This window comes from Pongo pygmaeus, chromosome 13, assembly GCF_028885625.2.
Source record: "Pongo pygmaeus isolate AG05252 chromosome 13, NHGRI_mPonPyg2-v2.0_pri, whole genome shotgun sequence".
NCBI classification, from domain to species: domain Eukaryota; kingdom Metazoa; phylum Chordata; class Mammalia; order Primates; family Hominidae; genus Pongo; species Pongo pygmaeus.
In genome coordinates, this window is record NC_072386.2 from 78,595,776 (window position 1) to 78,605,850 (window position 10,075).

Genomic DNA, 10,075 nt, shown 5'->3' on the forward strand with positions numbered 1-10,075 from the left:
ACCTATCTTGGCTTTCATCTTTGCAAGGGTAGCTAGAGTTCTCTTTAACTGTTTCAGATCAACTGAATCATTTGTCTCTCAGATGTATTCAATTGAAAAATTTGTCCCTGGATATTTGTAGTAAAACATACTAAAACCATAAGTCAAAACATATTAGTTAATAGGAAATTGTTCTGATATACATGGTGAAAGGGAATTGAAAGTATTATTTCCAAATCAATCACACCACATGAATTTGGCGAAATATGAGTTCAATACATCACAATAAAATGCTCTCCTGCTCTTGTACTTTGCTTTACATTTAACTCCGGTTTGGGGGTATGTGTGCCATGCGGTGTCACAAAATGAAGTTGGGATCATTATGGTTAACCTGAGCATGTTGGAAACCAAGAAGAAGTTGGATATTATTACAAGTAGTTCATGAATCAGCAAAAAAGGTAGAACTATGCATTACAAAATAGGCTGCAGAGTTTGGGAAGAGTCACTCACTATTAAGCTCCAAATAACCGCTAGCTGGTTGATGGGTAGTATCTACAATATCAAAAACCCATATTTCCCTCTTCTTAGCTGCAATGATACTTGATTTTGTGGCTTAAACAGGACTAGATTTGCAAGTAATGATCTGGACCACTAAGGCGTATTGGATGCAGTTCAAAGTAATGCTTCCATACTTTGTGACAAAAATTGCAGATATCAACTATAGTATGGCCCAAAATGCATAGTATGGGATGCAGTGTATCTTGAAATAAACATCAATCCACTGGGAGAGGTTAAATGAAAATCTCAATTCAAATAAAAAATGTTCTCAAAAATCAAACCACTAAAGAAAACAAATTTGAATTTGACCTGCCATAATTGAGGGATTTGACCTGCAGGACCCACAGGGACAAGTTAGTTTAATTGAACCACTGTTTTTTCTATTGTCCATGAAAAAGTAAATCTATACATATTAATTGGACAACTACTGCTTCCTAGAGCTTTCCTAGCCCAAATTCTTTATTAATTGGCCCCTTGTCCCAGGAGATTCATCAGCCTGTGGAGGCCCACCCCACCCTGATCCAGTCCAATGTGTACCACAGCAGGGAACACATGCAGATAGTAGATAGGCCACTCACTCATTCTTAATGGAAAAATGGCCACCAGTTTGAACATGAAACTTTTTTTTTTTTTTTGAGACAGTTTGCTCTGTCGCCCAGGCTGGAGTGCAGTGGCACGATCTCAGCTTACTGCAACCTCTGCCTCCCAGGTTCAAGCAATTCTACCTCAGCTTCCCAAGTAGCTGGGATTATAGGCACACACCACCACACCTGGCTATTTTGTATTTTTAATAGAGATGGGGTTTTACCATGTTGGCCAGGCTGGTCTTGAACTCCTGACCTCAAGAGATCCACCTGCCTCTGCCTCCCATGGTGCTGGGATTACAGGCAAGAGCCGCCATGCCAGGCTGAAACACTTTCATATCGCCAGCATGGCTTTGTCTCATGCTGGACACATAGGAGCATCCCAAAACTGGGAAGTAAAACCTGGCATGAAGTTTAAAACTGTTACCAATTACAAAAAAAAAAAAAAAATTTATGAAATATTTCCTGGTATTAAAAAAAAGGTAGTTCTGCTTAAAACAAAATACTTTGTTTTCACTATCATAGAAAGACCTCTATAGTCTTAAAAATACAAGCAAACAAAATGGCTTTTTGCACATTTTATTTAAAAAGATGAGACACAGCCAGGTGTGGTGGCTCACACCTGTAATCCCAGCACTTTGGGAGGCCGAGGTGGGTGAATCACCGGAGGTCAGGAGTTCGAGACCAGACTGGCTAACATGGCGAAACCTTGTCTCTACTAAAAATAACAAAAATTAGCTGGGCATGGTGGCAGGCACCTATAATCCCAGCTACTCAGGAAGCTGAGGCACAAGAATCACTTGAACCCAGAAGGCGGAGGTTGCAGTGAGCCGAGATGGTGCCACTGCACTCCAACCTGGGCGACAGAGTGAGACTCTGTCTCAAAAGAAAAGAAAAAAGATACATACACACACACATACACGCACTATCCCTAGACTGGCTTATGAGAGCTATTCTCACAGCTGCATGGTAAGCTGGCTCTCTGGTGGCCAAATGGACTAAGAAAGCATGGTACAAGTGGTTCTGATTTGGGTGACAATTAGCCCCACACCCTTCTTCATCTGAGCACCTCACCCTTATTCAGGTGTTCAATTTCTAACCACAGGTCAGATTGTTACTTCTCTTTGGCATTCATTTCACTGAAAGAGGCAGAAAGAAAGGAACATGTCATTAAGTGCTAAGAGCTGGTAGAGACTGACCTATATTTGGCATAACTGGAATGTGGGACTAATTGGGTTAGAATCCTCAGTCAAACTGAATTTCATATTTAAACAGCATTCCATTAAGGGTAATCTGATGAAACTACACTGGGATTTGTTTCATGGGGAACCAAAATGATGGAGCAAATAAATGAATACGTGTATGCTATCTTCCACTTGATTCACATGCGTACCTACTTTTGGGCAAATGTGTGATCTGCACGGGCCTGAGCATAAGAGGTAATATGTGTGTTCTGAAACTGCACAGATGCTATGCGGCAGCTTTTTACACTGCACCATTCACATTCTGAGAATTGCCTTTTCCTTTTCACATTCAATAAAGTATACTGGTCTTATAACTGGATCATGTGTAACATAAAAAGTTTTGGCTTTGTAATTCAACTTCTTGAATTGAAGTTGATGCAAATGTTAATGACTCCAGTTAAGTGAATAATGCTTTAGGCATGAAAGCCGGCCCTCATAGGCTCATATTTCTTCTCAGCTCATTGAATGACTTTTGGAGCACGTTTATGTAGAAAACCAGTGTTGCATTTTTACTCTGGTTTCAATTTTGGGTTTCAATTTTTTTCCTCTTCCACCCTCCAATATTACCCATCTCACCTGTACTAATGTATTCATTAGCCACGTTTACTCACTATTTGTATGATTATCATTCACACTGTTAAAGCTTAATTTTCCCTTTTTGTAGTAAGAACGAAAGGAAATTCTCCACTAACCAACAGAAACATTGATGAGAAGTGCTTCTTTAAAAAATACACATAAGCTGGGTATGATGGCTCATGCCTGTAATCCCAGCACTTAGGGAGGCTGAGGTGGGAGGATCACTTGAGGTCAGGAGTTCGAGACCAGCCTGGCCAACATGGTGAAACCCCATCTTGACTCAAAATACAAAAATTAGCCAGGCGTGGTGGCAGGCGCCTGTAATCTCAGCTACTCGAGAGGCTTAGGCAGGAGAATTGCTGAACCTGGGAGGTGGAGGTTGCAGTGAGCTGAGATCGTGCCACTGGACTCCAGCCTGGGCGACAGAGCAAGAGCCTGTGGGGAAAAAATAATAATATATATATATGTATGTATACACACACACACACACAATGCAAATGAGGAAAAAATAAAACAACCTAAATATGTATATAGAAAAGAGACACTATAGTAGGTTTTAACATACGACTGTTCAAGGAGTCATAAAAAATAATTCACTACCAACAGAAAAGAGTAAAAACATTGAGATAATAGCAAAATGTGTAAACCTGGATCTTCACAAAGCTCTTAGAAACTCTGAAGTGACTGGCTAGATCTAAGACACATTGGTTGGGAATAGACTACTTTCTAAATTTAGCTTGTATAGTTGGAGAAATTGTTAATTCTTTTACAGGCAAAAACAGGGTTTTTAGTAGATTAAGAAAGATTACTATTTAAAATTTTGTTTTCTTAATTAGAGATTACTTTAAATATTAACATGGGCATTGAAATTCTACATTGAGCTCATCTGGAAACAGTTTACTGGTGAGCATTGTGTACCATGGACACCATTTATTAATGTAACCGCATGAAACCCCCATCTCCAGAAGGACCGCCCAGTCACTTGGATGATTAGTCTCATCACTCCCTCAAAAGTTCTAAGGCTGGCAAATGAGAATTCAAGTATAAAAGAAAACTAAAGATACTTTGGGGCATGCAAAAAAATAGAAAATTCACTACACACAGACTTTTCAGAAAGAATTAATCAAGGAGGTTCTCTAGTGCAAAACAAAAACTGGATTCAAGAAAGAGGGGAAGATAGGGCTCAAGAATACCAACAACATAACCAGCAACTTACGGTTAAGTCTCAAATACTGTCAGTATATAATAGCAATCTTGAACTAAAATGCCAGATGATCCCAGCATATGCCTGGAGTGGAACTGTCATAAAGAGTTCTTGATCAAACACAGGTAGAATGTGTTAGGTTTCGAAGGGAAGGCGAGGGTTAAAGAAACACACACACACACAGAGAGGGGGGCAGATCAACAGCAAATGCAGGCATTTATGTCCAGCATAAATCTGCAGAGGTGGAGGACCAGCTTCATGCCAGAGCCTACCACCACTTACAGGCTGAGGTGCTTTTATGGGCCTCAGTGGGAGGTGTCTGGTCAGTGTTGGCTTGCTGCCCGGCAAGATACTGATAAGATGTTCCTATGATCAGGTGGTTTGGCCCTTTTCCCAGTGGGATGTGATAGTGATGTTTCTTGGTTGTTTGCCCAGCAGGATGTAATAGGGATGCTTCTTCAGCTAAGCATTTGTCTGCCTTGTGGTCAGGTGGTTAGGCAGGATGTTTCACATGGCCTGAACCCTCGTGGAATGTTTCACTTTGACCAAGGCCTGCGAAATGGTGGACGGCCTACAAAATGGCGCAGTTTGGACTAACAGAATGCAGTAAGGACCATACTCTCAACTCCTCCTCCAGCCATGTGATTTTTGTGGAGGCAGCAACACTTGTGGCACAGCAACTTCTCTATCAAAATTGATTCGTACACTAATTTCCTTAGAAAGGATGTGTCACATACAAATCAATTACACAATTTTGAATGTTTCTGTTGCTAAAACAAAACTTAACAGCATCTTGTATTCTTATCGTAAGAGGAAATATCACAGATTCTCTTACAACTGAACTTTATGTACTTGGAAAGTGTATTTCTTTGGATCTGATCTATAGACTTTGTTGGGCTCAATTAGGATGCTTTTGTATTACATGTAATTATAGGGAATTTGTTGAAACCAAGGCTGTGTCTCAAATATACTTACATGTGATACACAGTTATGAAAGGCTTTTAGGAGAAAAAGTATTTTCTAGTGTGGGCTTTTCTGTATGTTAACAGTGAAATAGCACAGGCATCGGAGTCACATAGTCCTTAGTTACCAACTCAGGCACTAAGTCCTACGAGTTCTGTGAGCCTAGATGTTACAAAACGTGATAAAACTGTATTTATATGTGTGTGTGCCTATATATAAGTACACACACAAACATTAGTTTTAAGCCTCAGTCAAAACCTTAACAATGATAAATCAGGAAAGTGAACTGAAGAATGTTTAGGAATTATACACCCAGTTAATTTCCTAATTCATTAATTTGTGTGTGTGTGGTTTTTTTTGTTTGTTTGTTTTGTTTTTGAGACGGAGTCTTGCTCTGTTGCACAGGCTGGAGTGCAATGGCATGAACTCGGCTCACTGCAACATCTGCCTCCCGGGTTCAAGAGGTTCTCCTGCCTCAGCCTCCCTAGTAGCTGGGATTACAGGCTCACACCACCATGCCCAACTAATTTTTGTATTTTTAGTAGAGACGGGGTTTCGCCCTGTTGGCCAGGCTGGTCTTGAACTCCTGACCTCAGGTGATCTGCCCACCTCGGCCTTCCAAAGTGCTGGGATTACAGGCATGAGCCGCCATGCCCAGCCCTAACTCATTAATTTTATGACATGTTTTAAACATAGTGCTACTTGTATTTCAAAGAACCATTTCCTGTCACCATTTTTAAAAGAACATAAAAATTTGTTTCATACATAAAAAGAAAACTTCACTTGAAAGCAGAAATCCAGCTATGAGTATACAGGCTTTTTATGACATATTTTTTAAAAGCATCCCAGGCTGTTACTGAAAGATGAATAGGGAAAGAATTGAGGATGTAGGCCTTGATACTTTCCTGAGGAATTCTGCAAGGGCTTGTAATTGATACCCTGCAGAATAAGGAAGCTCTCTTTTTGCTCTTGGTGACACCACAATCCAAGGGTTTCCCCACCTGGGGAGACTTCGAAGATCTTAGTGGAAGAAGGAGGCCTGATAGTCTATTTCTAGTTCTCCAACAGCCTGGAGGAGCTGCTGCTGTTAGGCCAAAGACTGTTCCCAGTGGCTGGAAGCCTCCTGCCCCAGAGTTCCAGGGACACTCTGGCACAGGTGGCAGTTAATCGTGAAGGCTCAGTCTGCAGGCTGGATGGTCACCCATCTGCAATGAGCTGGCCTGTGGGAAAGGAGGAAGCTATCACTGGACTATAGGATGGGACGAATCAGGGAGGGGCATTTTGATGATGGCATTGTGATACTTGATCATTCAACGTGGTCTTTGAATTATGAAACTTCAGAGAGGTGTGGAATATAAATATATAGATATAGATGTATTAATATATATACAATTGTGTATATATACTGTTTCTGCTTTTCATAAATAATGTATATGAAATACGTATTATATATCATATTTATATCATGTACATTTAATATTTATATATATGAAAAGCAGAAATTGTTATAAGCTTTTTTTCTGTTTTTCTTTGTTGAGGTATTTCTTTTGATAACCTTTAATCTTTAATCTTGATATAATTTCACAATTGCAGAAAAGTATAAGAATAGTACAAAGACCTCCTATATTGTGCCCTCCATTTACTTTGTCATTCTCTCTCTATATATGCACACATCCACATGTATGTATTTACATTATATATGTAACATATATATGTAATAACCTACAGATACAGATACTATGTATTTGTTACCTCTCAAATACTTGAGAACAAGGACATTTCTTGCGTAACAAAAGTACAAGGATAAAAACCTGGAAATTCAACATTGACACGACACTACTAATGAAAGCACAGTCCGTATTCAAATTTTGTCCATTGTCCCAATAATATTCTTCATAACTATCCTCTAATGTGAAGATATTCCTCGGGCCGTCTTTGTCTTTTATGACCTTGAAAGTTTGAAGAGTACAGACCAGTTATTTTGTTTGAGTTAGTCTGGCCTGTCTACATGATTCGTGTTAAGGTGTTCGGGGAGGAATATCATAAAACTGGCGTTCTGTCCTCAGCGCACCCTGTAGGGCGGCACTTAACTCTCAGGCCATGTGCCTCGGGGTCCCATGGGGTTAGCTTCCCTCAGTTTGGTAATAGGAACTTTGACTATTGGGTTAAGGAGATGTTCACTAGGTTTTTCCACTGTAAGTTTCTTTTTTTTTTTCCATTTGTAACTAATAAGCTGTTTTGTGGGGAAATATGTGAAGGCTAAGATATCCTGGCCTTTGTCAATCTTTCATCCACTGTTTTTTGTTTGTTTGTTTTGTTTTGTTTTTGAGACAGAGTTTCACTCTTGTTGCCCAGGCTAGAGCCACAGTGGTGTGATCTTGGCTCACTGCAATCTCTGCTTCCCGGGTTCAAGCGATTCTCCTGCCTCAGCCTCCCGAGTAGTTGGGATTACAGGTGTGCACCACCACGCCCGGCTAATTTTTTGTATTTTTAGTAGAGATGGGGTTTCACCGTGGCCAGGCTGGTCTTGAACTCCTGACCTCAAGTGATCTGCCCGCCTCGGCCTCCCAGAGTGCTGGGATGACAAGCATGAGCCACTGTGCCTGGCCCATCCACTCTTCTTTTTAATCTGAATTATGTATTACAATGATGCTTGCAATGCAGAACCCTACGGACATCATTCCTTCTACATTTATTAATTGGTTTTCTCTGCAAGGAACAGTTTTTCCTTTTCTCTCATTTATTATTTGTTCATTAATTTACATAAGTATGTACTCATAGTCTCCTGTTTTATTTTATTCTTGTGATTATTTATTTTGATGCTTAATTGTCTCCTATCTTAGTCCACTCCGGTTGCTATAAGAAGATACCCATAGACTGGGTCATTAACACAATAACATTTTATTTCTCACAGTTCTGGAGACTGGAAGTCTAAGATCAAGGGGCTGGCAAGGTAGATATCATTCTGAGGCCTCTTCTTTTGGCTTCTAGGTGGAAACTCTTGCTTGTGTGCTCACGTGACCTCTTCATTGTGCTTGTGGGGAGAGAGTTTGAGAGTGGATGGCAAGCTCTCTGGTGTCTCTTCTTATAAGATCAATAATCCCATCTTCAGGGTCCCACCCTCGTGACTGCATCTAATCTTAATTACATCCCTATGGCCTCACCTCCAATACCCTTACACAGGGTGATAGAGCTACAAAACATGAATTTGGGGAGGACATAGACCTTCAACCTATAACATCTCCTTCAGCCAGTTATCTTCTATTGATTGGTGGGAGACAGTTTAGGCCAACTCCTGTGTTCTTTTACAAGCTCCAATATTATTGGGCACTTAATTACTTTCTGGCATAAGATATATCAAGTTATCTTGTCTCTTCTCTGTCCCATGCCTGGAATCAGGCATTTTCCAAGGACCCTTGTTTCCTTTATGGAGAGCAATATTCAGAAAACAATGTGTGCATGCTGTATGTGAGCTCATTGCTTCTGCCCTGTCATTCTTCTGGGCCCTCTCACCAGAGAGAACTGGGCTCATGCGCACATGCACACACACACACACATGCACATACACATCACATATTAAGTATAAGCACTCATACAGACACCTCCACACATACACATGCACATATACACTCAAGTACATACACACCACACACACCACACACACACACATGCACATACACACTACACACAAACACACATACACACCACACACAGACATCTACACACACACGCACATACACACCACACACAAATACAAACACATATACACACCACACACATATACAAACACCCATACACACCCCACCCATACACACACATGCACATACACACCACACACAAATTCAAACACACATACCCCGCACACATAAACATGCATACACACACACACACCACACACAAATACAAACACACATATGCACCCTAGACACATAGACATACACAGACACACACACATACAACCACACACACAGAAATACAATTACATACACACCCCACACACATACACATGCACATACACACCACACACACATACACAGATATGAAAATTTGAAAACCATTCATCTTTTCAGGATACCGTATTCACTAACACATCTAGATAGGATAAATTAACCAGAAATCCAATGGGAAAATCCTTCTCCTGTGTCCCTGGGAGAAGGAAGGAGGAAGCGAAGGAAGATTGTGTGGAAGGACTTTTGGCTGCAGCACAGTTTTAAGGCATGTTTGCCAAGGATATTGAGCATTCTTAAGCCACACTCTCCTGTCCAGTCAGCTCCCCATCTCTTAGAGTCAGGCCAGCGTCCTGTCCCTGCTGAGCTCAACCATTGGCTGGGAGCAGCCTGTGGGAATCACAGCATTGGCAGAAACACAGTGATAGATGTCAGAGTGCAGTTGTGGAAACCAGTGGTCAGTTACACTCCCTGCAGCTGGAGAGAGAGGTGTGCTGTCATGGCCACCACAGATGGTAATTATAGCACACAAACACTTCATTGGAAATAGTAATCCAACACATGGGTTTAGCTACAGGGTAAACCCAGAAGAAAGGATTAGTGAACAGGAAAATGAATGAATACAAATATTTCAGATAGACCAATGGGGGAAGGAATGAGAAATACAGAAAATTATGAAAGTACCACATGAAAACAGTGATGAAAATGTGTAACATGAACGCATTGGAGTCCAAGGGGAGTGAAGAGAGAATGGGACAAAGGCAGTGTTGGAAGTACTGGCCAAGAATTTTCCAAACTTAATATCAAGCCACAGAGTAAAGATACTTCTTTACTACTTCTGTAGTGCTCAGAAGTTCTACAAACCTCAAACCTAATAAGTACAAGACCACACATAGGCTTATCTTACTAAACTGCTGCAAATTCATGAGAATGGGTCAGGGTGAGGGTGGGGACACTTTGCTTTCCAAGGAACCAACAGTAAGACTTTTCCTCAAAAATCATGAAAGTGAGAAAATAATG